We start from the raw sequence: 26,445 nt of genomic DNA on the forward strand, positions 1-26,445 counted from the left end.
GGCATGGTCAGTCTGGGAAAGTTTCCAGAGAGCAAAGCCTACTTGGATGCTGGTATCTCCTTCTGCTGTCATGGAAACATCTACTGGGGGCCAAAACCAAGACAGATTCTTTTAGCTTCATCATTGGAAGACTGACTTTTCCAATCTTGATGTTAGAATGATCAGTTCAGAAGCTTCTGTCAAATGTTGTGAAAGCTGATTTTAAAATACGGTACTTGGCCTCCTTGGTTTGTGTTTGAGGGTACATGGCCCACTGTCAGGAGACATTTAACCCAAAGATCTCTACACTTGGTCAGAACTCAGTGGTGGCTTGGGGACTTTATATTTGAGTGTTCCTGGAAGAAATGGAACTTTCCTAATAATAAAGATAATAATAAGGCATATTTTAAGGCACTTTAGCATTTAATAATTGCATTTGTCTGTACTACCTCACTTAATTTTCACAACCATCTTGTGTTGTGACTATTACTTCAGCATGACAGACCTGAGGCTCAAAGCATTAGAAAGAGAAAGGCATCAGACCAATTTGCTTACATTGAAAACTATGATTAAAGGAGATTGTGTGTAAAGCACTAAGAATGTAGCCTGGCATGTAAGTAATATGCAATAAATGAAGCCACCTGTCATCACCCTCATTCTGCTTGGCTGTTGTTATTAATTACTACCTAATAGAGTTGGCACTGCAGCCCAGGTTGCTGACTCCACACTGCCAATTTTTTTCTCAAACACGAGAATGTTCCTTCCTACTTGACCTTATTTTCTTTAGGAGTTTTTTCTCTACTTAAAAAAAATTTGAGCCAGTTAGCAAACCAATGGATTATGAGAACAATTTAGATGCAAGATGTTACTCCACCCATCACGAGGTTGATTGGGATGATCTGGCTGGACAACACTTGCAGGTCAACATAAAATATACATATTAAAAAAGATGGGTCTTTCAGATAAAGGACTGAAGTCATGTAGAGTCAATAAGCAGAAGGCTCTGGTAAATCAGTGAGACTATAGAAGAAGGTGCAGCATTTGAGAAGCTGGCAGAGCAGGGGTTTTCTTGGACATGCAATGTGCACACAGGTAAATCCCTTCATACCTTCAAAGGTGGTAGGGATGTACACATACCAACTCTAGCTGGGGAGGCTGTGTTGGAGGGGATGGGAAGGTCTATAGTTCCCTGGATTGGGCTTGACCCTGTTCACAGACTGACCCTTGCCCAGGATAAAGAGAAGAAGGTATGGAGGATGTCTTCCCTTCCATGTCTTCTGGACACTCCCACACAAACAGTTCTTGTTTTCTCAGCTGTTAGCCAAGAAGAAAAGAATCCCCATTCCCCTTGAGCAGAAAGCTCGATCTATCCTGTAGATAGTTGTGAGGAGGGGGGTTAGGGGAGGAGGTTATGGAGAGAACATCTGGTCTGACTGACATACTTATGATGATGAGCCTGGTGATTATTGACTGGATGTTCTCACTGCCCACATTGTGGGTGCCGTTTGCAGAGTCTTAGGAAAGTATAAGAAAGGAGAAAAGGAGGCAGTTGCATTTCAGCCCACCTGCAGGCAGAAACCAAAGCTTGTCTCTCAGGGGGTGCTGAATCAGATGCCATGTCCGAATCAGATGGAAGAAGTCTTCAGTTTGCTTTAGCTGACCCACACATCATAAGAGAGTGAAATCTTGGGGTCTTATCCTGCCAGTGGTGGGGGGCTGACTAAAGTGACTGACTTTCCAGCCTTAATTAGCCAGTAGATGTTTGAAGGGCTCTATGTAGAACATTGAACTCTAGACACTGCTTCCATGTTGCAGAGATTGAATCTCATGGGCAAAAGCCTTCCAGTGTGTAGGAGGCAGCCTGCAGTGGTGGAAAGACAGTTGGACTTGAGGTCAGGGTCAACATGGTGAATCCCATCAGCTGAGTCTGTGAATTTTAAACATATGAGAGCATGATCTTGAAAATTCTCTAATGTGTTTAGTCATTCTCTGATTCCAAATCCCAGATCAACAGGCACTTCATTAAATTCTCCCATAATAGGTGAAACTTTAGCCATAAAATGAAAAAGCAAGGACCTCTGTGGCCCTGAAGTTGGTGATGGCTCCTACAGAGCCAACCCAATGTGGGGAAAGGTGTATTCATTTCTACAATGTGCCATAATACAATGTTTTGGCTGATATGGTTTGGCTGTGTCCCCATCCAAATCCCATCTTGAACTGTAGCTCCTATAATCCCCATGTGTCATGGGAGGGACCCAGTGGGAGGTAATTGAATCATGGGGGCAGGATTTCCTGTGCTGTTGTTGTGATAGTGAATAAGTCTCATGAGATCTGATGGTTTTATAAAAGGGCAGTTCCCCTGCACATGCTGTTGTGCCTGCTGCCATGTAAGACATGCCTTTACTTCTCCTTTGCCTTCCATCATAATTGCGAGGCCTCCCCAGCCATGTAGAACTGTGAGTCCATTAAACCTTCTTCCTTTATAAAGTACCCAGACTTGGGTATGTCTTTATTAGCAGCGCGAGAACAGACTAATACGTTGGCCTCATTATAACCACAAAATAAGCCATCTGGCTCTATGGTCCGGGCTGACTAGCTTATTTTATTTACTGAATGATTATTTCCTGGGTTCACAGTATGTGCAACTTGCTATAGTCATTTGGCTCAGGCAGTAGGAGTGAGCCACGGACCACCTCATGATGCTTCGGGGGCTAGTTAGCTTTAGAAAGACCAGAGCTGTTTTCATCCTTACCAGCCATTTGGCAAGTGTGTGCCAAGGTCATCAAGGAGGCTTTGTGAGTGTGCAGATAACTCAGCTGAAAATGGAGAAAGAGGAGAGGAAGAATGGAACTTGGACATCAGGATACCTGGGTGGCTTGGCTACAAGGTAGATGACCTTGAAGTCACCTTCTTCATAGCTCAGATTCCATAGCTGTAAACGAGAAATTTGGTTGTGATGGTCTGTGAGTATATTTGTATAATGCCGTTTGATTTTTGAGGTGGTTTACCTTTCTGAATTATCACTGTGGGACACTTCGGAAGGTGAGAAGGCAGTCTGAGTGGAAAGAGGCCTGAAATTTAAAAGTTTTACTATTATAAACCCATCACCACTACTGGAAAAGAGCTCAGAACACATGTTCTGAGGATGGCAGGTCAGCAATTTGTGCTTACGCAGGAGGAACAGCCCAGCTTTCCATGCTTAGAGCCTCTGGAGAGAGAAGACCTGATGCTCAGAATCACTAAGTGAATTTCCTAAGGGGATGCTCCTGTATTTGTAGTCTGTGCCTTTAACTTTAAAATACTTTAGTTCCCAGGTCAGCAGAAATGCTCTTGAAAAATGAGGAATTTCCACAGTTAGTAGGGGTCAAAGTTCATAGACCTCAGAGATTGAATCCATAGTCTAATGGGAAATAGGCAATGTTTGTTACCAAATAATAGATGAGGATTTTCATCTCTGTTAGGTTACTGGTCAACAGTATACATGTGTGTTTCACTAGTAGTTGTTTACCTAGAAACAGCTGAGGTTTCGTTCAGGTTTACCCTGGAAAATAGTGCCAATCCCAGTTTTCTGCATACCAAGGAAGGAAAAAAAAATGGCCATCATTTATACCCATATGCATATGAAAAACTATATTTCCTGAGAACAGACAGGATATTTTAAGGTAATGTTGGAAGTGATGGTGGGGATAGTAGAAGTAGTTTTTGGACTAACAGAATCTAGTTCTTTGTTTCTGATGCTTTTTGCAGATGTGACCTATTGGTTTTGACATCAGATGTTCATATGTCGGTTTGATTTATAGAGTGGCTAATTCGGAGGATGGGGGAATCAGGATGGAAATTTTGGAATATCAATCACAATCTTCATCTGCTTCCTTGTCTGGCAAGGCTATAATTTGTGGGCTGTACATGTAAATAAGGCATTTTCTTCTTCAATAAGGAAACTTGAAAAAGCAATGCCTCTGTGTGCACGTAAACAGCACCCACATCTGCTTTAAGGAGAAATGATAAACAGTTTTTATCTTGTATAAATAGGGACAAGCTTTGTCCTCAGCTGTTTATATGCAGCTCCCACTAACTTTGCTTAGACTAGAAGCTTGTCTCACTGTTTGAAGGAATAGTCAAATAATCTAGTTGACAAAAAGTAGATCTTGATTTGATGTTTTGTGTTCTTCGCCTTGGGTCTGGGAGTGAAGTGAGTTGCTGGGGAAGGTAGGCAAAGAGTAAATTTCTGTGATGATGGGAAAGGTGCAGGGAGGCTGAATAGAGGTGCTCCCCTCCTCCTCCTATGACCCCCAACTGAAACATTGGCTTGGACCTGACATGACCAAGGCAACTAAGGTCACCCTGATCCCAGGAGTATTTTTGGGTGAAAAGGGTTGAGAGCAGATCTTGTACTTTCTGGGCCTCTGGGACTCCGTTTAACCAGAGATCCCCCCTCCTTTATTCATTATGATAGATAGTCTGCCTGAAATTCACTATGATGAGGGAATCATCTAAGATTTGGATTACTCCACATGTCTTTTCAGTGTTTTCAGTTCAAGAACAAGAACAAATATCGATGTTTGTATAATGCCGTTCGATTTTTGATGTGGCTTGCCTTTCTGAATTATCACTGTGGGACCCTTTGGAAGGTGAGAAGGCAGTCTGAGTGGAAAGAGGCCTGAAACTGACTTAGAAGGCTAAGTCAGTCTTGATTAGAAGGCTAAGTCTTAGAAGGCTAAGTCAGATTGAGTCTTTTCTTATGTGGCCTTAAGCAATTCACTCAATTGTAATGACCCCTCTTATTCCATCTGTAATACAAAGATAAAATAACACTTGCCTGCTTCAGAGGGTGTTGTGAGTTAGGAATGTGCTAGACGAATAGGTGCTGGAAACCTCACATGCTGGTTGTCAGTTATGTGGAGAGTCTTTCATTCATCTCCATGGGGCTATGGAGTGGTGGAGGATGAAATGAGAGATCTAGCATGCAAACCCTTCTGTAGGTATCTGTACTGGGGTAGGTTCTTCCCCAGTTTTGTTTGTTATTTAAACTCATTACTGTGTTTCTTCTTGCTGCCCTAGTCAACAGCCTCTTTCTAGTGGCAGCTGAGAGCATCTACTGACCTGGGCATCAGCTGGCTGCAGAATTCAACTTGTGGAGGCTCTTGTTTTCCAGTGTGGTGTTTATGGGCTTAACGTAGCACAGTCAGCATTAGGGAGATCAGGATGGGGCCAACTCAAGATGCCTAGACAGTAAGAGTGTTTCCTGTCTAGCTCTGTCAGTTTAAAGAGGACAGGTCACTTCACACCACGATCCCTTTTTGGGAAAATGCTCATGTTTTCTATGGCTTCGTGTTTTCTTCACACCTATAAGTTACATGCATTGAACAGCAGGCAGTGGGTAGTTAAGAACCTGGGCTTTGATCTAGATGCCCAGTTTCAAATTCTGTCTGTATTACTTAAGCTGAGTGACCTTCTGAAATTCACATAACCTCTCTGAACTTGAATTTCCTCATCTGCAAAGTGAGAATAGTAACAGTAGTGAAATAGGAGAAAATGAGATAATGTATATAAATTACTTAGCATGGTGCTTGGCATATGATAAGATCTCAGTAATGTTAGATACTGTTATTGAATCTAAATGAAGTTACTGTTTGCTTAGGATTGAGCTGCAATCTTGACAGAGTATATAGATAAGTCCACGAGATCAGAGGTCAGCAAACTACGGCCCATGGGCCAAATCCAGCTCACTGCTTGTTTTTGTCAATAAAGTTTTATTGGAACACAGTCACACCCATTTGTTTATGTACAGTCCCTGCTGTCTTTTGTGCTGCAGCATCAGAGTTGAGTAGTTGTGATAGAGTGTGTTTGGCCTGCAAAGTCTAAAAAACTGACTGTTCACCCTTTCCTGAAAACCTTTACCAATCTTTGCACTAGACTATTGACTCAGTTGAGTTCTAATCTCCCTTCTGCGGCCGACTTGCTGCCTAATCTTTGATACGTTATTTAATTGCTTTGTTTTCCTCACATTTAAGAAGAAAGGTCAAAGAAACTTGGTTGGACATTTGGCACATGTCAGCCCCTGGAAGTGAAATGATACATTACCGTCATTGCTAACGGAGCAAGAGGGTCAAACGCTGCGTATGTATAATCACGCTTATGGGGAATGTAACCCTGGATGATTGGACATGTTATAAGATGCCTTTCATGTGGCTCAAAGCAGGCTTAATTTCCAGCCTATTCTGGTTTTAACCTGCAATCTCATCTTTACCAGATCCTTGCACCTTGTAATTATTTTTAAAAGGAGAAAAACTGTAGAAAAAAATAATTTGAGTACAGCAGCCGCCTCAGATTAAGGCTTGTTTTATACTGATACTCTCAAGATCTCGAGGACAACTTCAAGAATTGCAGACACAGATATCTCTCATACTTGACATTTTAAGACCATAGCTGAGCATAAAAATGTGAGAATGCCGATTATCCTAAAAATGACGTTTTTATGATAAAAGTAATCTATTAAAAAGTCACATGAATAGCTACAGCCATTTGACATTGTTAACAATATAATGATGTGTTAAAATGCTAGAGGAAGGATTATGTCAGTGTTTGATGTTTTTATAAGTTGCTGCTGTATAAAAATGTCAAATAAGAATAATCTTATACTTGACATTTTTCACTTGGTTTTCACTCTCAAAATAGCTCTGTGAGTTCTGGTAACCTTTTTGCTCATACTTTTGATTTTCCCTTCCCTAAATAATTTTCTGTGCTCACCCACATCACCACTTTATTTTCTTCTAATTAATTTTTTAAATTCCTTTTAAGTAAAGAGCTCTTGGTATTTTTGTGTATTCCCTTGCAATCCTCTCCAATTTCCTCTTAATATAAAAGAATGACTCTGTTAATTTTTTTTGGTCAGAATTCTGAAATAGTATCTCCATATATCCTTCTGGTCATATTCACACTGTCCTCCTCTTTTCATACAATTAGATAAGAAAGTGCACCAATTTTTTTCATTTGGGGAGGTTAATTTGTTTCTCTCTCTCTCTCACTCTTTTTTTTTTTTTAACATTGTCTTTTCCAATTCTTTAAAGATGTCTGGCCTTCCACAGCTAATTTGAGCTAAGTGGGTCCTTTCCTGGCCCTGGTATGCAGACAAGTGCTGATTCTTATGCACTTATGTATATGGCGGGTGCTCAGCTCTGTCCTGCTTGAGATGGGCAGGAGTTTTCTAGAAAGAGCCTCTCAAGGGGAAAGGAGAAATTGGGGAAAGGTCATGAGTTGGTTCTATGAGCAGTTCAATAAGCAGGGATACCTAGTTTTGGGAAGGGCTTGCATTTCTGCTGTGTGTGTGTCCGTGCATGGCCATATGTGCTTAGATGGTTTGGAATCTTTTATAGTCTTTGACTCCTTGACAACATACACATAAACCCTCTTTATATTCACCCAAAAATGAGAATACCTTTTAAAAAGGAACTCATACCTTTAAGAAAGTCATAAGCTGAGTTTGCCTCTTGGTTTTCTGAATTGGTCCAAAGCCATCGGGCCTCAGTTCCACCAACTTCTTTCCTTACTCTCTGCAGATTTTATCTTTGGTAGTTTTGCCCTTTCTAAGAAAACAGCTCCACCTCCTGTCTAAAGGAATCCCTCCCTCTGCGTCTTTGAGCCTGCCTCCTTCTTGTCCCGCCTGAACCTCACACCCTGTTGGGAATGCCTTCTGTCTCTTGCATCTTTGGCCTTGTCCCCTTCACTGGCTATAAACTTTTTTATAGTTTGCTGCTGTCTTCAGAGCCCCTGTGTTGGCCTCAGATTCTTTGTATCACAGTGACCCCCTGCTCTGTCAATTTCTCTCCTCATGCCGTCCTCTCCTGCAGTTGTTCCTGACAGTTCTTTCCTTAATTCACTTCTCAATTCCTCACCTCTATGACCTTATCTCCTCCCATCTCCAAAGACATTTACCTATCTGCCCCAGGATTCAAATGTTCCAGGTTAATGCTGCTTTCCTCTTCGCGGTGGGATATGTTGATCACCTCTTGTGCAACCCTAACGTGTGCACACTCCATCAGTTACAGACTTTATTTGGGACATCCTATTTCTATGGCCTTACATAAATCATGTTCTTTTTTATTTTAAAGTTGCCGATGTTTCTCCCTTGCTGTTTTATAAACAAGATGTTTCAAGAATTCTCTTCTCAGCAGGTTCCAAACAGAAACTTGCATTACTATTCTACAAAATAATAAACACCTTTGGGCTATAAAACCTTTCAAATTGTTTTTTCACAGAAGGGATTTGCATGCTGACTCATTCCTACTATATTTATAACCTATCGGCCAAACCACTGCTAAGGCAAGATTTCTAATAAAGCTATGGAAATTACATGCATTGCAATGGGGCAGAATATATTTACATTTGTGGTATTTTAACATTTCCAAATGTATTGCAGATTACCTTGTTTGTGCATGTCTGTGCTTTAATGGTTTTTTATAGCAGAAAATAGTGGTTTATGATTGTATTCCCAGTAGAAATTTATTATGAATCCACCATATGGAGTGTTACATAAAACTAAACTTGTAACATGGGTGGTTTTATTGTTGCTTAGCAAGATCTACTGTACATTTTTGAAAATTAGTGATAATAGAAATGTCAAAGAAGGGAAGTTGGGTTTATGAAGAGAGTCTTCATTTTACATTCAAATTGTCATGAAGGTTTTAGATTTTATTTTAAGATGAAAATGATGTACCCTTTGACAGTTAGAATGTCAGGTAATATAACTGTTTATTATTTCTTTCCCTGTCCTGCTCCCAGTTTTCATTGTACTAGTATTTGCTAAAGCAGGAGATGGGCAAAGCGATAATACCAATATCAACCTCCTGTGTAAGCCCATCTTCCTATAACGATGGACATGGCTCTCTAGCCATCACTGTCAGCCATTAGCCATTAGAACTCACCACAAGCAGTGGTCATGGAAGCTGTTGCCAGAGCACATGGAATCTTTTTCTTTTCTTCCTTACCTAGCTTTTACTGGGCATCCTGCTCGAAGGGTTTAAGGTACCTATTTCTGCTAGCATTTGTGGTTCAGAGACAATACAAGGGTAAGGACAAAAGAAGGTTCATATTTAGGTCAGTCAACATTTTGCATAGGAGTCCCCGGGGGGTAACTTAGACCTGTATTCTGGGAGACTTCATTTTTGGCCAGTTCCTAAACTTTGGTATGATGAGTGAGTTGGAAAACAAACCTTAAAAGTGTTTTTTTCTTTTTCATTTTTTTTTTTTTTGAGACGGAGTTTCGCTCTTGTTGCCCAGGCTGGAGCGCAATGGTGCGATTTCGGCTGACTGCAAGCTCCGCCTCCCGGGTTCAAGTGAATCTCCTGCCTCAGCCTCCCGAGTAGCTGGGATTACAGGCATATGCCACCACACCTGGCTAATTTTGCATTTTTAATAGAGACGGGTTTCTCCATATTGGTCAGGCTCGTCTCAAACTCCTGACCTCAGGTGATCCGCCAGCCTCGGCCTCCCAAAGTGCTGGCATTACCGGCGTAAGCCACCGCACCCAGCCTTAAAAGTATTTCTTTTTTTTTAAGTAGATGAAGTTAAAAAAAATGCTTGCCTCATATTTCCCACAAAGAGCCTATAATTACTTTATAATCAGGAGCGATTCCAATAAACATTATTAATATTAAGAAGTAAGAACATTGTGTACAACACCTTCTTTTACTATCTTTTATGAGTACCCTTATTTTACTATTTTCACTTACCACTGTGCCCCCAGCAGAGACTGCCGTCATAGGCATAACCACATTGGAAAATCAGGAAGGAGTTGAAGGAGAGGTTTTCAGCCATCGGCATTTCTGAAGAGTTTGCCACAGTACTGTGTGGTTAAGAGGGAGCAGAACTGAGTCTAATATTTTGTATGTTTGAATTATGGCCCTGCATATCTGTTCATGCTAAAAGGTTTATCGTGCAGACCAGATGTATTGATGTTCTAAATATGAAGACTTTGCAAAAGGCTTTGCAAATATAAAGCATTGTAGAAAAAATCTTAAGTCAATTCATTATTTGTCTCCTAACTGATTTTTAGGTGTAATTCCACTCCAATAGAGACATTTTGGTGATGGAACTATCCGAGCTCTGAGGATATTTGTATTTGTAACTCCAGCCTGATCAATTACTCTTGTCTTAAATTCCAGCATAACTTTAGCACCTTTGCTATAAATGGTTTGTTAAAAAATTCAAAGTCCATGCGTGAAGCACATTTTATACTCCATATGGACTGCTGTTGAGTTGTGGAGAAAGCCAGACTCAATGTTTTGAAAATTCCTGGGTATGAAGAGGTTGTTTTGAGTGCCTGAAATGTCTCTGAAGTCTGACGTTTTGTGCTTGATCATTGTCTTTGTTACCTATCTGGGCCTCGACATCAGAATATGAAACTATGACTTTTGCCTTCTGCAAGGTTGAAATCTGGCTGACAGTTTTTAGCCAGTCAGGCAATTGGGACTTACCAGTAACTGAAAATTATTTTTACAAACCTCGTTAAAATAATTATTATAACAATAGCTAGGACTGCACGTTGAAAACGCATGTAAATTGAGAGAGCTTAAAGGAGTGACTGGCTAGGAGATAATTATGGCTAGAAATGTATCTCTTCAACTAGTTGTTCTGATATTCTACAAATACTACCACTTTAATTTTTCTTAAATCAGTGATCAAAGCTCTTATTAAAATGTTGGGCATACGAAAAATTAGCCAGGCATGGTGGTGCACGCCTGTGGTCCCAGCTACTCGGGAGGCTGAAGTGGAAGGATCACTTGAGCCTGGGAGGTGGAGGTTGCAATGAGCCGAGATCATGTCATGGCACTCCAGCCTGGGTGACAGAGTAAGACCCTGTCTCAATAGAAAGAAAAAAATATTGAGCAATAGTTTCTCATTATGGCATCAGATTAAATAGTTTTCAGTGCTAAGCTTCCAAAGTGGATCCATTTTGTTCCTTAGAAGGTCTTTACTCTTACTAATATACTAGGGAGAAAACATGGGCTCAGAAGAGAGTACAAGAATGTAATGCCAGAGGGAGATCATGTGAGAAACTGAATGGATTTACTTGGCCTTAGTCTTAGTGATGGGCCCATCTGGAGTGTACCATAGCTATTCTTTAGGCAAATACATTTTAAAAATAAAAATAAAACTGGTTTCTGATAAGACTTCCATACCACAAGCATCTCTCTCCAGCCTGTCTGGTTCTGAGCATCATTTACTTTTCAGGGTATGTGGTTTCTTATTACATTTCATTTACATTCATTATTACAAAATACTAACAGTTCAATGTGAACAGCATCATTTCCCAAATCAGGCATACAGGCATCCAAGAAGAAATTAATCACAAGAGAAATGGGCAGAAAGCTGTGAGACAATGAAGTGATAACAAGGAGGCCTAATAAAGCAAATCAAAGTTTGCTGACAGATTGCATATCAAGACTGAAAGAAAAGATGTGTGCATGAAAAATCTCTAGTAGACCCTCGTACTTTTTTGTGGTAATATATTGAAATAGTTGATATAAGAGAAATTCAACATTTTTTCTGCTGCTTTTGACCTGACAACATGCTCCTAAAAGTCTTTCTGGTATCCTAGGCACTATAAACTTGGGGCTAGGGTAGAAACACCACAGAGCAGATCCATGTGTAGTGAGAAGTGTGCTATAAATTATATTTTAACTTGCTCATGTATTTCTTCAAGTGACCAACTTTTGGTCAGACACATGCTTTGCAGATGCCCCTGCCTAAGAACATGAAATACTTGGGTTGAGCTTTTTCTGCTAAGAGAATGACAGGGTGTTTGGTTGAATAAGTCAGTTACCATCATTTCAATTGCATCTCAACAGCCTTTCCTGGAATAAGAGTCTGTTACAATAATAGCAAATATGTTGATTCTTCGGAAATATACAAAAAATAACTGTGACACGTGCCATCAATTTTTAGCAGTAGGTCTCTGGTGGGAAGAGGGACTATATCAGAATCATCTGTGTGGTTTTTTCTTCCTAACCTACAAGCCACTCTCCTTCCCAGAGGAAATTACATAGTATCTAGATAGGTGGCCAGAATCTCTGATGGAAGGTGGGTAGGGTGTGTTGTGTGTGTGCACACATGTGCCTGTAGTTTGAAAACGCCCTACGGGTGATACTGATACCGTATCTCCTATATTGAGGACAAACAATTTACATGTTTGAATTTACAAACTCAGCAATCAAGAGGCTACTTTCTCCCGTGTGCTGTCTATAATTTGGATGGATTGCCTAATTATCTAAACAGATAGGCTTAGTTACTAAGAGTAAACTTAGTTAACTGAGAAACTAGCATTCTCAAGGATTTCCTACAATTGTATAATAAAAAATTCATTACATATTAAAACATTATGGTATTCATGTCTAAGAAAATAGAACATTTAAGAAGTATTATTTAAATGATCACTGAGTAGTAGGTCCAATTGAGTCTTTATTCCCAGTCTTGATCCATTCCCATTACTGCTATAACTATCTCTACCTCTAACTTTTGTTTTGAAAATATCACCTGATTGAACCTAGAATTAAAACACTCCAGAGTGTGGAGGACTGTAAAGATACTTTAGAATTTCACACTAGGTTGGTGTCAAAAGCTTTTGAAGAGGACTTCCAAAATCTTTTGATCTTTTTCATAGCCATGGGGACTTAAATTGATTAGACCCTTAGTTAATGAAGACAGACTTATTCATTCTTTCTAGCACTCCTGATCATCCTACGCTCTAAGTGAAAGCCTGGATTTTTTTGGGTAGTTGTTTGCATCTTTTATAGCCTCCTTGCTGAAATAAGAGGAATACATTTATGTAATAACTTGAATATAAGGTCTTATAAACTGTCATGATTATCATCTTTAAGAGTTTCCATGTTCTCATATCTTACTACTCATAGGTATTTTATTTAGCTTGCATTATAAATGTAACACGCAAGAAGTTTGTATTATCTGTTGTGTTTCCAATTACAAATTTAATCTGTACTAGGATTTAATTTTTACTTTTAGTTTTAAATAGATTAGAATAAGGTTTTAAACAGCAAGATAGTTTCTGGAGAAAACTGGATTTGATACTTTATCCTGGCCTTTCTTTAATTTGCAGAGTAAATACTATATTATGCTCTATAAAGTGTCACTAAAAAGGAGAATTTGTATTAAGCATCAAATATGTAGCTGAGACTATGTTAGATGCTTTTCATATGTTCACATGTATCTCTCTATTAACCTTATGAAATGTTATTATACCTTCTTTTTATAAGCCTTCTCCCCCCACCCACCGTCCGCCTTTTTTTTTTTTTTTTGAGACAGAGTCTTGCTCTGTTGCCCAGGCTGGAGTATAGTGGCACAATCTCAGCTCACTGCAACCTCCGCCTCCTGGGTTCAAGTGATTCTCCTGCCTCAGCCTCCTAAGTAGCACGCACACCCAGTTGTATTTTTAGTAGAAACAGGGTTTTGCCATGTTGGCCAGGCTGGTCTCAAACTCCTGACATCAAGTAGGAGGCCTGCCTCGGCCTCCCAAAGTGCTGGGATTACAGGCGGGAGCCACCATGCTCAGCCTCTACCTTCTTTTCAAATGAGTAACCTGAGAATCAGAGAGGTTGAGGCACTTGCTCAAGTTTCCATAGCTTTTAAATGGCTGATTCCTGTTCCTTATTATCATCATTAATGATGATAATTATTATAGCCACAATTTGTGAGTACTTTCTAGATGTCAAAAATTTACATACACCTGTATTTTATTCAGGCATCAAAGGAATTAATGTTCACATTTGATCAGTGAAAATATGAAAGATTATGGTTAAGTACATTTTCTAAGGTCACACAGCTAGTTGGTGACAGAGTGGAGTTTGAGATTTTCATCGTTGTAAAGCAATACTTTTTTATGTATGTTTCACAAACTCTTCCTATGTTTTTACTAATGGCACTATTGTTAGAATAAGTGACTTATTTCCATGGTGATTCTCAAGGACAACATTTTTCATTCATACGATAAACTATGGCATACTTATTAAAGTCTCATTGCTTTGCAGTTGTACCTTCCACATGCTTCTGTTGTGACCTATATCCTTTGGTGATCTGGCAGTGGGTCATTTTCGTGGTGATCAAATATGTATGTATGTAAATACAAAATTGTTTGTTTTATTCATCTGCTTTCCTTCCAGTCTAAACACTGAGCTGAAATTGAGACATTGGACATGATAGTTTGTTGAAGTTTGACATTTCTGTCCAAGATTTGTTTGGCCAACCTTTGAAAGCCTGAGTTTAAACTATTCCACAAGCATCAGTCAAAACACATGAGAATCATGGGAAAGGAGGGCGCTTTTCCTGCACAGCTGCTCTGCAGAAGGGGAATTGCATGGCGAGGCATCTCCTCTTGGCCGATGTTAGGAGAGAGAGGGCTTTTCCTTCCTCAGGAGAACAGCTCCCCTTCTCTTCACATCCCTAAATAATGCAGGAATGTCACATTGCTTGCATTCTTTTGATGCTTGTCCTGACTTTGATTTTGCTCTGGTACTTGTCTGAAAACAGAGCTGTCAGCACCTTCATTTTTTTGCTCATCCTGTTTCCTAGCCAAGGATAAGTAATAACGGGTTTAAATTCCCAAGTGCCTGCATTTGGCTCTGAAATAGCAGTGGGCAATCGTTTCACCCTCATCCCTCCTATTTTAGGGTTCAAATAGAAATCTTAGCTGTGTCCTTCCCTCAGAGTTTCCTGGCTCCCAGTGGTTTCTGGGTGATGGCCAGAGATGAGGACCCCACCCAGGCTATTCTCTGAATTTGAGAGTTGTCTGATCCTTCACTACCACCAACTGTCAGTGACGTACATTCCCAAGCCCTCTCTTGATCTTGCTTGCTTTCTTACTTTTAAGATTGAGATGCTTCTGAGATGTAGAGTAATATCAGATCGCCTAACACCCTGAAAGAGAGAAACTTCAACACTCAGGGAGCTTTCATGTGTATTAGAGAAAAGAACCCAGTGGTCTGGACAGAGCTGGTGCTTTGCCAGCTAATGAAGCAGTTTCTCTTTCACAGACCTCTGAGAAATACTGGTAGGCTCTTCATGTTCTTTGAATATGGAGCCCACTGGTGACTTGATAAAGGAAATCACTTAGTTGTTGAAGAATTAAATAATGTACTAAGAGTATTTCAATTAGCAAGTATTCAATTAAAAAATAATTACGACATCCACTTATTCTATTCATTCAACAACACCTTCTTAAGTATTTACCAGGGAAGCAGGTAGAGTATTGAAGTTTAAAAACACAAACTCCAGGATGAGACAACCTGGTTTCAAATCCTGATTCTTCCATTTATGAGCTCTGTGATCTTGGGCAGATTACCTAAGCTCTCCTGACTTAGTTTACCCATTTATAAAATGGAAATAATTATAATATGTGCCTCAGAATTATTTTGAGGATTAAATATAATATGTAGGGAGCTCTTGGCATGTAGAAATGCTTTAACAACTGTTGTTGATTAAGTCACTGTGCCTGTTCCTAATTAGTTACAATTAAGGGAAGGTTCCTCCCATGAAATTTTTGATAATGTATTTAAAGAGTCAAAGTATAGACACAGAACACAAAGTACAGAGTTGAGTAACAGTATGGAATCTGTCACAAAGACTAAGTATTAGTGACCTTTCATATCCCTTTCAGGTTTAAGATTCCAATAATACAGGCTTGAGGTTTCCCAGGAAGATGTGACTCTGTGCCTGCGTAGCCAGAGAAAGCGTAAGGGAGTAGGGGGACTGTCACGATCCAAACCCAGTTTGTTTCACTTCTTTCTCATCACATTCTGATTGCCTCTTCCCACCATCCATCTTCCAGCCAGCAACCTCATCTAACTGAGCTTCTCAGTCACCTGAAGTCCCTTTTGCTTTTGCGGGTTCATGACTTTGCACACAATTCTTTCCTTCACTGCATTTTTTTTCTAGCTATGATAGAATCAGGAACCGTTTAAAGCCGTGGATCATTTGCCTGCAAAATAAGCCAGAACTAATGATTCTCCCACTTCTCCAGCATATCCCCCTCCAGCAGCCTCCACTGGCTAACTCTGCTCCTAGACTTCACCAGACTTGGCCTCTCAGCCTGCAACTGCCCTCTCCTTTATCTTGATTCTCAAATGTGAAAGGAGGAGCGAGTGATAACCACAATCTGAGAGTTTGCATTATGAAGTTCTCAGCATATTACAAGACTATTTGAAATCCATCATGTCTCAGGATTATATATATAATCCCTTTGATACATATATATGCATATATGTATATATAAAATCTCTATTCATATGTATATCTCATGTATACATAGGATTATTTCCAGCTTGATTGGTCTGGTGCATATATATATATACATATATATATATATATATGCATGTGTATATAATCCCTATATATGTATGCATATATATGCATACATATTTTACATATGCATGCATACATATATAGGGATTATATATACATGCATATATATACACACACACTCTCACACCTGCCTCAGACCAATCAAGCTGGAAATAATCCAGTTGAATCCTGATTCGTGCTCAGCATACATGGAAATACTAATGGGTATACTTTCTGGAGAACAGGGTAAATGTCATCCACTTTTAGAATGAAATGCATATTATTTGTCAGCCTAAAAATTCTTATTTTCAAATGGTGGAATTAAAAAATAAGCTCTTTAAGGTCTTGGAAAAAAGTCTAGCCAAAGAATAACACTTTTGAATGTCAGAACTGGACAGTGCTCCTTGATTAAAAGGATTAATGGCATGGGTGCTATTGGTGATTGCACCAGCCTGAATAGAAGGCAGTTTTCTTAACTACCTAACAAGGAGAGGCATGGGGACTCCCCAGTATGTCTCCAGGGTACCCATGACATATCACTAGGGGAGGGATGAGAAGGATCTCAGGCTGCATTTGGCAATCCTTTTCCTCTGAAGAAACACAGGATCTTGAGTCATTGGTATTATTGCCAGCCTTTCTCAGACCTCAAGGGTGCTCTTAGGCTGACCATTAATTTTTGAGAAGCCCAGACTCTGTACTTTTCTAGAAAAGTATTCATAATCGGTTATGCCTATATAGTCCTATTTAACATCCCACAGCTCCTCATCCAGTATAGGATCCAGAGTGGCTACTAATTAATTGTGTGACCTTGGGAAAGTCACAGCCACTGGGCTGAGTAATAACCAGGATTCCCTCCAACCCTAGGCTGCCTGGATTTCCATCCTCACACATATCTTCCTGTTGCCCCAACTCTTTCTTCATGGGATCCTAGCAGGAAATTCTGCATATCGTGCCTAACAGGCTGTTAAATTACTTTAATTAAAGTGTCAAGGGATGAGAATTGAAGATTACTCAGAGCTGCCACCCCACCCTTCCCCAGCCAACAGGAGAAGGCTTTTGCCAAGAAGATTCAGATGTGTAATATTTAGTAAGTCCTTTATGGGCTAACACAGAGCCACTCTATTCCGTGGTCTTTAGATGTGAGATGACACTGAAATGGGATGACAGTCTATTTTTGACAGACTTGTCAGAAGCCAGAGCGTGATGCCTTCATCAAATTCAAGACTTTATCTAGAAAGAGGCTTTGACAAAGACTTGCGGAGAAAATGTGGGAGGAAAAAAGTTCCAACCTTATCTGAACCCTCTTCCACTTGGGCCACAGAGCTCTCTCCAAAAGCTAGAGTTTGGTCCCGATGTTGGATCTCTCAGAGAAACTAATATAACCTACGATTTCTAGGATGCTTGAGAGTTTGAAGAAACACATCTTGGAAGCACCACATTGACTTGGATCATATTTTTTCTTTAATAAGAAAAACAAATCCTTTAAAAACAATTCAGGATTTTTATTTGTATTAGGCAAATATTCATGGAAATAGTAGGGACAGGAAAAGTTTATGAAGACAAGGGTGATACACATATTTTCCAAGATGGAATAATACCCCAAATTGATACATGACCAAAACTGACCCGATATGTAGGTAGAATTGGCAGTTATTCACAAGGTGTGGAGTGAGTATCTGTCTCAGAGCGTCTCCTTCCCAAATCTTCCTAAGAGTCCACTTGTTTGAGAGGATGTTGAATATTATAATTAAGAGCTTATAATTTATAGCCAGACTACCTAAGTTCGAAGTCATGCTTCAGCTGCTTGACCCTGAGAGAACTGCTTAACATCTCCATGCCTCAATTTCTCCACCTGTGAAATGGTGTAAACCAGTATCGATCTCATAGTATTGTTACGAATGTGAAGGAGTTAATATATGTAAAGGGCCTGGCCTTTGGGAAATGCTGTGTAGGTCTCCAAGTTCAGCACAGGATTCTGAACATGGAACTTTAAAATCGAAATACTTCAAGGAAAGTTAGAGCACAAAATTGTTAGTCATTTAGATCTTAGCATAAATGAATTCCTTTCTCTGTTCTGAGAGCCTCTGGGAATTATGAGGACCTTGGGAACCTAGAAGTAGGCATCAGAGGAACTGACACAGGGTAGGGAGGAAAGGGGAAGCAAACATTTGCCTGACTCAAGATTTTACTTTTGAGCCAGCTCTGCCTTTTAGTGTGTCCATTCTAGCTTCTGTGAACTTGCTATTTTTTATGATTATTAACTCATTATTATTATTTTATTATTATTAACTCATGCTAATATTCATTCAGCACGGGTTTAATGATAAGAAAATTATAAGAAATAATGAGTTAATAATAATATGCCATTATTATTATGTAATTATATTGTATATATTATATCATGAGATAATATGCCAGTATTATTAACTCATTATTTCTTATAATTTTCTTATTATATCAACCGGTGCTGGCTTTTATGATGATGATTCACAGAGATCCTTCTTACCCATCTAAGTAAGAGTTAAGTGGTATTTTTAGCACCTCTTCTCTTATGTCCTTTGTCTTACTATTCAGACAGTCAGTGGACATTGTTGGCATATAATCTTGCATCTGTTCCATTAGGGGTTAATGCTGGCTTCTCTTTACAGGTGAGTTACTTATAAACATCTTTGCTCTATTTTCCTCTTTAAGGACAATCTCTTACAGTAGTGGTTCTCAAACCTGAGCATGCATTTGACTTACATGGAGGCTTGTTAAAACGCAGATCAGCCAGTGCCATGAAAATAATCAACTTGCTTAAATTGCGTTGGACTTAAGATTGCTTTTGGACTGCTCAAAGATTTCATCCTATATCCATTCAGACAGAAGAGCCAGGGCCCTTCAGGAGGTTCCAGATCAGTGCTCTGTCCTATCTTAACTGCCCGCCAGAATGAACACAGCCCTGCTGGCAATGATGAGTAATCATATTCATCTCAGCTGTGCAGGGATGGCTCAGTATTCCTCTAAGAATTCACAATGGTCTCTTCTGTTATCCCATCCATGAGGATGCTTCAGATCTCCAAGGTTTCATGTGGCTGGGGCTAGAGGCTGGGTGGAGAAGGCGTGCATGAAAGAAGATAGAACCTGCAAAGTAGAGATAGGTAACTCTACTTTGTAAGGACATTGAGTAAAAGGGTCAATGCCCTCACCAAGCTGGCCTCTCAATCTTTTTGACCCCTAACTAAGAAGAGAAGACAGGGAACAGTTTTACATTGTGGCTGAGACAAGGGGCCTGGAGCTTTTCCTGGACAGACGGTGTTTGTACCCCTAAGCCACTCACAGCTCAGGTCTCCTCTGCTGAACCCAAATAATACTGAGTGAGTGACTATAAAATATCCCTTTGCCCCAAAGTGCCAGCTTTGCATTGTACCCTCATTAAAGTGTGCTCTTGTGGCCAGACTGTCAGTTTCAGAAGAAAACTCCTTTTAATTTTAACTAGAGTCCTAGGCATTAGAAACAGTAGAGAAAGAGGATTCATTTATGAGTTTCTATGGCAGATTATGGGTTTTATTTGCTCCTTTACACCACTTTTCAGTCTGTCATTTTGGTAAGGTTAAGCCCAGTGTAAAATGTTCCCGTAATTATGCTCGGAAACCCTCCCAGCCTGCTGCATGCCAATAAATGCCCGGAATAACTGTCAGGCTAAATGAATCCCATTTGCACAAAATGATTATTGAAAGTTATTTTAGTTCCCTATTAAGCAGTTGCAGAACAGAGCTGTAATCAAAATGTTTATTTCAATTAGAATTATTACGGTCAATAAAAACCTCAAGTAGAAAGTAAACTACACTTTATCAAATACAGTAAAGGCCACAGCTAGTTAAACTTCTTTTTTCACACAGCCTCTATCCTAGAGTCTGACAAGAGGCATAATGATTAGCCTTTTCCACACTGTATTAATGGATTTTATAGCCCAACTTCTGTCTAGCTAATCCAGAGTCTCTTGCCCTGGGTGAATAGAAACCTCAATTCTTTCCTGCTGGTTACCATGGCAAGCCAGCAGGCATAAGTCTCTCTGTTTCTGAGGTTACAAAGTAGGGGAGTGTCCCCTCACATTGAATGGCTGAGAAAAGGCTGTGGGGTTATAGTGCAAACAGAAGTATTTATTCATCCTACTGCCCCCCATGACTGACTGTGTACAAGCATTCCTGTTACTATAGCAGCGATTTCTTTTCCTGTGGATCTCAAAGGTAGCCAAGAAAAAATGCTTTGGCTCATTAGGCCAATGTAGTCATCCTCACCAGAAAACCGCTTCTAGGGTTTTTCTTTGGATGGGGGTAGGGGGATGGCTAATGAAAACGGCCTGTTTCTTTCCTTCCCTCTATGATCTACCCTTGAGAAGAAATCTTGGGTATACAGTGAATGACTTTCTCGCCCTAAATCACAACAGTTTCAGTCATAACCCTCTATGCCTAAAAGTACTGTGTTGCTGTTTTTTTTTTTTTAATATAAATTCCAATACCCAGTTAGAATCTCTGGGGGTTGAACCCAGGCATCAGGGGATTAAGTTCCCCAGATGTTTCCAATGTGCAATTAATGATGCATACTCCACTATAGGGCAGTGGTCCCCAAGGTGTGGTCCCTGAACCAGCAGCATCAGCACCATCTGGGAATTTGTTAAAAACACAAATTCTTGGGCACCAAATACACCAAAGTGGAGAATGCATGACAGTCTGCATTAGGATACCATGCAAACCAGGTGCTTTTGAGCAAAGGGGTATTTTATAGTCACTCAGTATTATTTGGGTTCAGAGAAGGGGACCCGAGCTGTGGGTGGCTTGGCGGGGAACAAATATCTTTTGTCCATAAAAAGCTCCAGCCCCATGTCTCAGCCAAAGTATGAAACTGTTCCCTGTCTTCTCTTCTTCTTATTTAGGGATCAAGGAGATTGAGAGGCCAGCTTGGTGGGGGCATTGACCCTTTTACTCAATGTCCTTACAAAGTAGAATTATCTATCTCTACTTTGTAGGTTCTACCTTCTTTCCTGGAAGCCTTCTCCACTCAGCCTCTAGCTTCAACCATATGAGACCTTTGACATCTGAAATTGGAAACTAGCATCCTCATGGATGTGATAACAGAAGAGGCCATTGTGTGTTCTTGGAGGGACATTGAGCCATCTCTGCATAGGTGAGATGAATATGATTATTCACTGTTGCCAGCAGGGCCGTGTTCATTCTGGTGGGCTGTTAAGGCGGGGCACAGCAGTGACCTGGAACCTTCTTAAGGGTCCCAGGCTCTTCCTGAATGGAGATTGGATGGATTTCTTGAGTGGATCAAGGGCAACCTCAAGTCCAACCCAATTTTTGTAAATTTATTATTATCATGTTGGGTGATACTTAGCTGTGTCGAATGCTATCTTTGAAAGTTTTGAAAACTAGAAAACTAGACTGCTGAAAATAAATGTTCTTGAGTAAAAAAATGATTCACCAGGGTTTTGGTAAGGCCACAGAAATTTGCTGCAATTCCTCTGTGTTGGTTCATTAGACCCAGCTGCTGCTTTAGTGAACACCTCTGCTATTCCAGCTAAAAAGGAGAGGAGGACCTTTGGCAAGTATCTTGGCAACAGCTGCCACTCCCAAACTGCCTGAATGATCACATGCTCCAGGGTGATGCTTCTGTCCTAAGGCTGCTTCAGGCTCACCAGGAGTGCTTTGATTTAGTAGGATTCCATAGCTGTAGCCACTCTACCTCTCTGGACTTTTCAGTTACCCAGGCTAACATGCATTCTTTGCTCTTTGAGCAGGTTTGGTTGGGTTTTCAGTGACTTATAAGTAAAGGCAACTCAATTAATAAATTCACATTTGGTTTTATTACACTAAAGCCCAGGTAAGGTAATCCACTTAAGTACCTGGATTGTAAGACCAGAAAGGACACTGTTGCCTATAATTAGCAGGTGATTCCTCTCTTCAATGAGCTCATCCAGAGCATAGGTCACTACAATCCATTTGGAACACATTGGATCCCAGCCCTGTTAATGCTCTTCTGTATGCAGTTGGTGTTATTTCACATGCCCGTTCAGTGAGCAATGAGTGGCTTCCTCTTGATTTACATACCTGTAGCTCCTTCTAAGGCCAGGAGTTACCATGTGTCTCATCTGATGACTAATACAGACTGATTCAGTTAGCATCATCAGGAAAAGAAACATTTACACTAATTTGCATTATAACCTTTATTTTGCAAAGCATTGGATCTTCTCAGAAGCAAAGCCTGATACATTAGAATCCTAGATGAAATAAATGTTCTTATTTGCCTTAACCTCCATGTAAACTAAAATAGGATCTAGTAAGTGTTGACAAAAGTGGTTGATATGGTTTGGCTCTGTGTCCCCACCCAATCTCATCTCAAACTGTAGTCCTCACATGTGGAGGGAGGGAGGTGGTTGGCTCATGGGGATGGTTCCCCCATGCTGTTCTCATGATAGTGAGTGAGTTCTCATGAGATCTGATGGTTTTACAAGGGGTCTTCCCCCTTTACACACCCTCTCTCTCACCTGCTGCGATGTGAGACATGCCTGCTTACCCTTCCACCATGATTGTAAGTTTCCTGGGGCCTCCCCATCTATGTGGAACTGTAGGTCAATTAATAAATTGACCTTTTGTTTATAAATGACCCAGTCTCAGGTGGCATTCTTCACAGCAACGTGAAAACGGACTAATACAGTGGTTAAGCTACACTTCACATAAATAATTATTTCCACAGAGCAGACACTAAATCCTTCATCAGAGTCACCTGGAAGAGTTTGTGTGTGATGTGGCCATAGGAGGTCACCACACTGTTTACTCTTAAAACTGTTGATAAGCATTTTTGCTTTTATAAGCCTGAATGCAAAATCACCTTTTGTTTGCAGAATAGCCTTTCCTTGCTGTATTGGAAGCTGGAGCACACACTTAAAGAAACAAAAACCCAAAACCAAACTTTATTTTTTGTTTTTTTACAAAAGTCTTTAGAGGCTACCCTTTCCCGTAACTCCTCTGCAAGAGTCCCCCCACTGCTACTCCCAAAGCAAAACATCAGTCATTCATATTTCAGGTAAGCACATCAAAACAGCATGTTCTCCAGGGGACGGTTTGGATAGAACATGAATTGAAGACATTGCTTTTCACCTGTAAAACAGGGCCGTGTTTTGTTTTATTCTGTTCTAATTAAAAATTGTGTCTTTCTTGAATAATTTTCTTGTCTACCTCTCTTTGTGAACACAAATTTGACAGAACTGGGGCAGACAGAAAACAGGCATTTATTGCAATCAATATTTGTAGGAACTTGTACATCTCTTTCACAGGAAGGATGATGTCTGTAAGTTTATAGAGGAGCAGAGGTGTAGGAAAATCTACTGGGGAGTGGGGGACAGAGGAGCCTATTCTAAGCTGTGTAGAAAATCAAGTGGATAAAAATTATAGAAAGAAATTTCTAGTCTAGAACTTTTGGGCTGAGATGAATTTTGTGATTTAAAAAATTATCACGTAGCAACTCCATGCCATTTGTGGAAATCTGAACTGCTTCCAAGAGTGTAACAACTGAGCTTCCATAACTGCAAGTGTAGTGTCTAACGACTTCTTTTGTTTGCCTTCTTCTCTGTGGTTGTTTGGAGGTCCGTGGCTTCCCACTGACCTGGCTCCCATCCTGGGCATGTCCTCACCTCGGGTCAAGACAGTGTGTTTGCTGGAAGAGGTGCTCCTGAGTGGCGGTGCCGCAGCCACAGTGATGTATCCTGTGTGGTTCTCGGTTTCACATATACTTTTTGTTTGTGTTTTCTTCTACCTCTGGAGGGGAACATAAATTGACCCCTGATCTCTTTCCCAAATGCTTCAGTGTTGTTGTTTTTTTTTTCTCATGGTCCTTTGATTTTTTTCAGAAGAGAAAGCTGAACGCCAATCCAATTTCAGTAGAAAATACAATTATAACATAAATGGCTACATTGTTTGAGGAGTGTTCACTGGTATCTCAGGGCCTGCCACAAGAGGATGGGCAGGTGGAATTCTGTTCCAAGCAGCATTCCTTCCTGAGTTAGGTCTTGCCTTTGAGTCTCCTGCTTATTGGACAACAAACACTTCCTTCTTGCTCGGGGCTCATCTCTGCAGGTTTTCTTTTCTAGACCCCTCCTGATTCCTACCCCTGCTTGTCACTGTTATAAGTTCAGTTACAGTGCTTCCAAATTCAGTGTTGACATCCTAGCCCACACTTCCTCAAAATGTAAACTCGTTTGGAAATAAGGCTATTGCAAACACAGTTAGTTAATTTAAGGTGAGGTCCTACTGGAGTAGGATGGGCTGCTATTTCAACGTGGCTGGCATCCTTACACAAGGGGGACATTTGGACATGGAGACAGACACACTGAGGACACCATGCAGAGGCTGGGGTTAGGCTGCCACCTTTCAAAGCTAGGAGAGAGGGCCTGGAACAGAGCTTCCCTAGAGCCTTGAGGGGAAACGTGGCCCCGCCAACACCTTGATTTCAGGCTTCTAGCACCAGAACTGTAAGACACTACGTTCTGTTTAGGCCACTGAGCCTGTGGTACTTTGCTACGGCAGCCCTAGCAGACAAACACAGTCTCTCATCATCACCACTCCTCCAAACACACACTCACCAAACTTCAGCTTTCCCATGGTCCTTTGTATCCCGGCCTTCATCAACAACCACCTAAACTACAAAGCTCCCCAGCTGTGACCGCACCACCACAAGCAAAGGACCCCATGCTGTATCTGCTCAACCCACACCTGGGGAATGTAAACTAAGTACACCCTTTCTTACTGAAGGCAGTGTCCCCATGGCAGGCAGTGCCACCTTGGGGAAGCCAGCGGCTTCTACAGGGCACGCTGGCAAAGCTTATTTTAGTTTGAGACACTGAGGGACCTCAGAAGTCAGTAACATAGACATTTCTGCTTTTGAGACAAGGCCAGCAGGGGAGTGTGTTGGGAGAGAGAGGACAGGTTCAGGTGGGAGAATGGAGAATGGAGGGGCCGAGGCTGGGAATAAAGGAAGTCTTTGTCCATAGGTCCAGCAAGTCACATGGTACAGGAAGCCTCTCAAAGTTGTTTCCTCTGCTGCAACCCCACTCTGGCCATATCATTGGCAGGAAATTCCAGCCTGTGCATGCAATGTTTTACAGCAGGTACAGCTTTCTATGGCTTTTTTTTTCTTTTACCCCAGAAGCATTTCCTCAAAAATGTTCTCACTGACTGGAGAATAACCTTGACCCATTTATTACTGTCCTCCCATACTTTATTCAAACCCAGGAGAATCTGCAGGCCCCTGTGAAACCATGCTGTTAAAGGTAGGAGGAAATCAAGAGGGAGAACGCCTTTTGCTCACAGCAGCACTTTGGGAGGTTCATGCCCAGAGAGCGACATTTGTCCCTGGGAGCAAACTGTAAATTACATCACAAATTAACATTTTAAAATTAAAGCTGGCATTTCTGACCTGCTGCTGGCAGCCACGATCATGCTGCAAAGTGACATCATTTATGACACTGGCAGTTAAGAAGCCCGGTGTTTGAGGTCGTAAAACAGTTTCCAGGCCTGATTTAATATCGATTTTGCTGTCAGGCTAACTTTACTTTATTATTTAAACAAATGTTTAATGTTTAAACAGCTTGATTTTTCCTTTTTCATTTTTCTGTAGCTTTAACCCAGTGTTATCTATGTCGTAACAATTTCTCCTTGGGCCAGCTTCCATATTATACTGCCCTATCTTTAGCAACATTCTCCGATGAATCATCCCAAGCTATATCATGCATCTAAACCTTTTCTTTTTCCTTGCGATGGAATGACCAGCCTATTTATGTATGTATTAATAATTTCTGTTGTATGGATGGCATGATATTGTATTGCTACAGGATAGGTATATCGTTAGACCCATGGGGGCAATGACCTTCCAATAAGCAGAGGATAATTTCTCACCTGAAGAAGTAGCAGCACCACCAGTAGCTTTGGGAATAGGCAGACTGGACCTAGCAGAAGGAACAGAGGCTGCTTGCTCAAAGGAATCTGTGGGTTTGAACTAAGGCAGCCCCTTATTATACAATTTTTTTTTTTTTTTTTTTAGTGCGGGCAGAGTTTGATTTCAGTTTTGCTAAAATGA

At 40.6% G+C, this 26,445-nt stretch overlaps 1 long non-coding RNA gene across 1 annotated transcript in view; it reads right to left on the reverse strand.

Moving 5' to 3' along the window:
- Nucleotides 1-26,445, reverse strand: part of LOC117980895 (uncharacterized) — a 397,942-nt gene that overhangs the window by 57,537 nt on the left and 313,960 nt on the right. The window lies entirely within an intron of this gene.

Source organism: Pan paniscus, chromosome 6 (genome assembly GCF_029289425.2).
Source record: "Pan paniscus chromosome 6, NHGRI_mPanPan1-v2.0_pri, whole genome shotgun sequence".
Taxonomy (NCBI): Eukaryota; Metazoa; Chordata; class Mammalia; order Primates; family Hominidae; genus Pan; species Pan paniscus.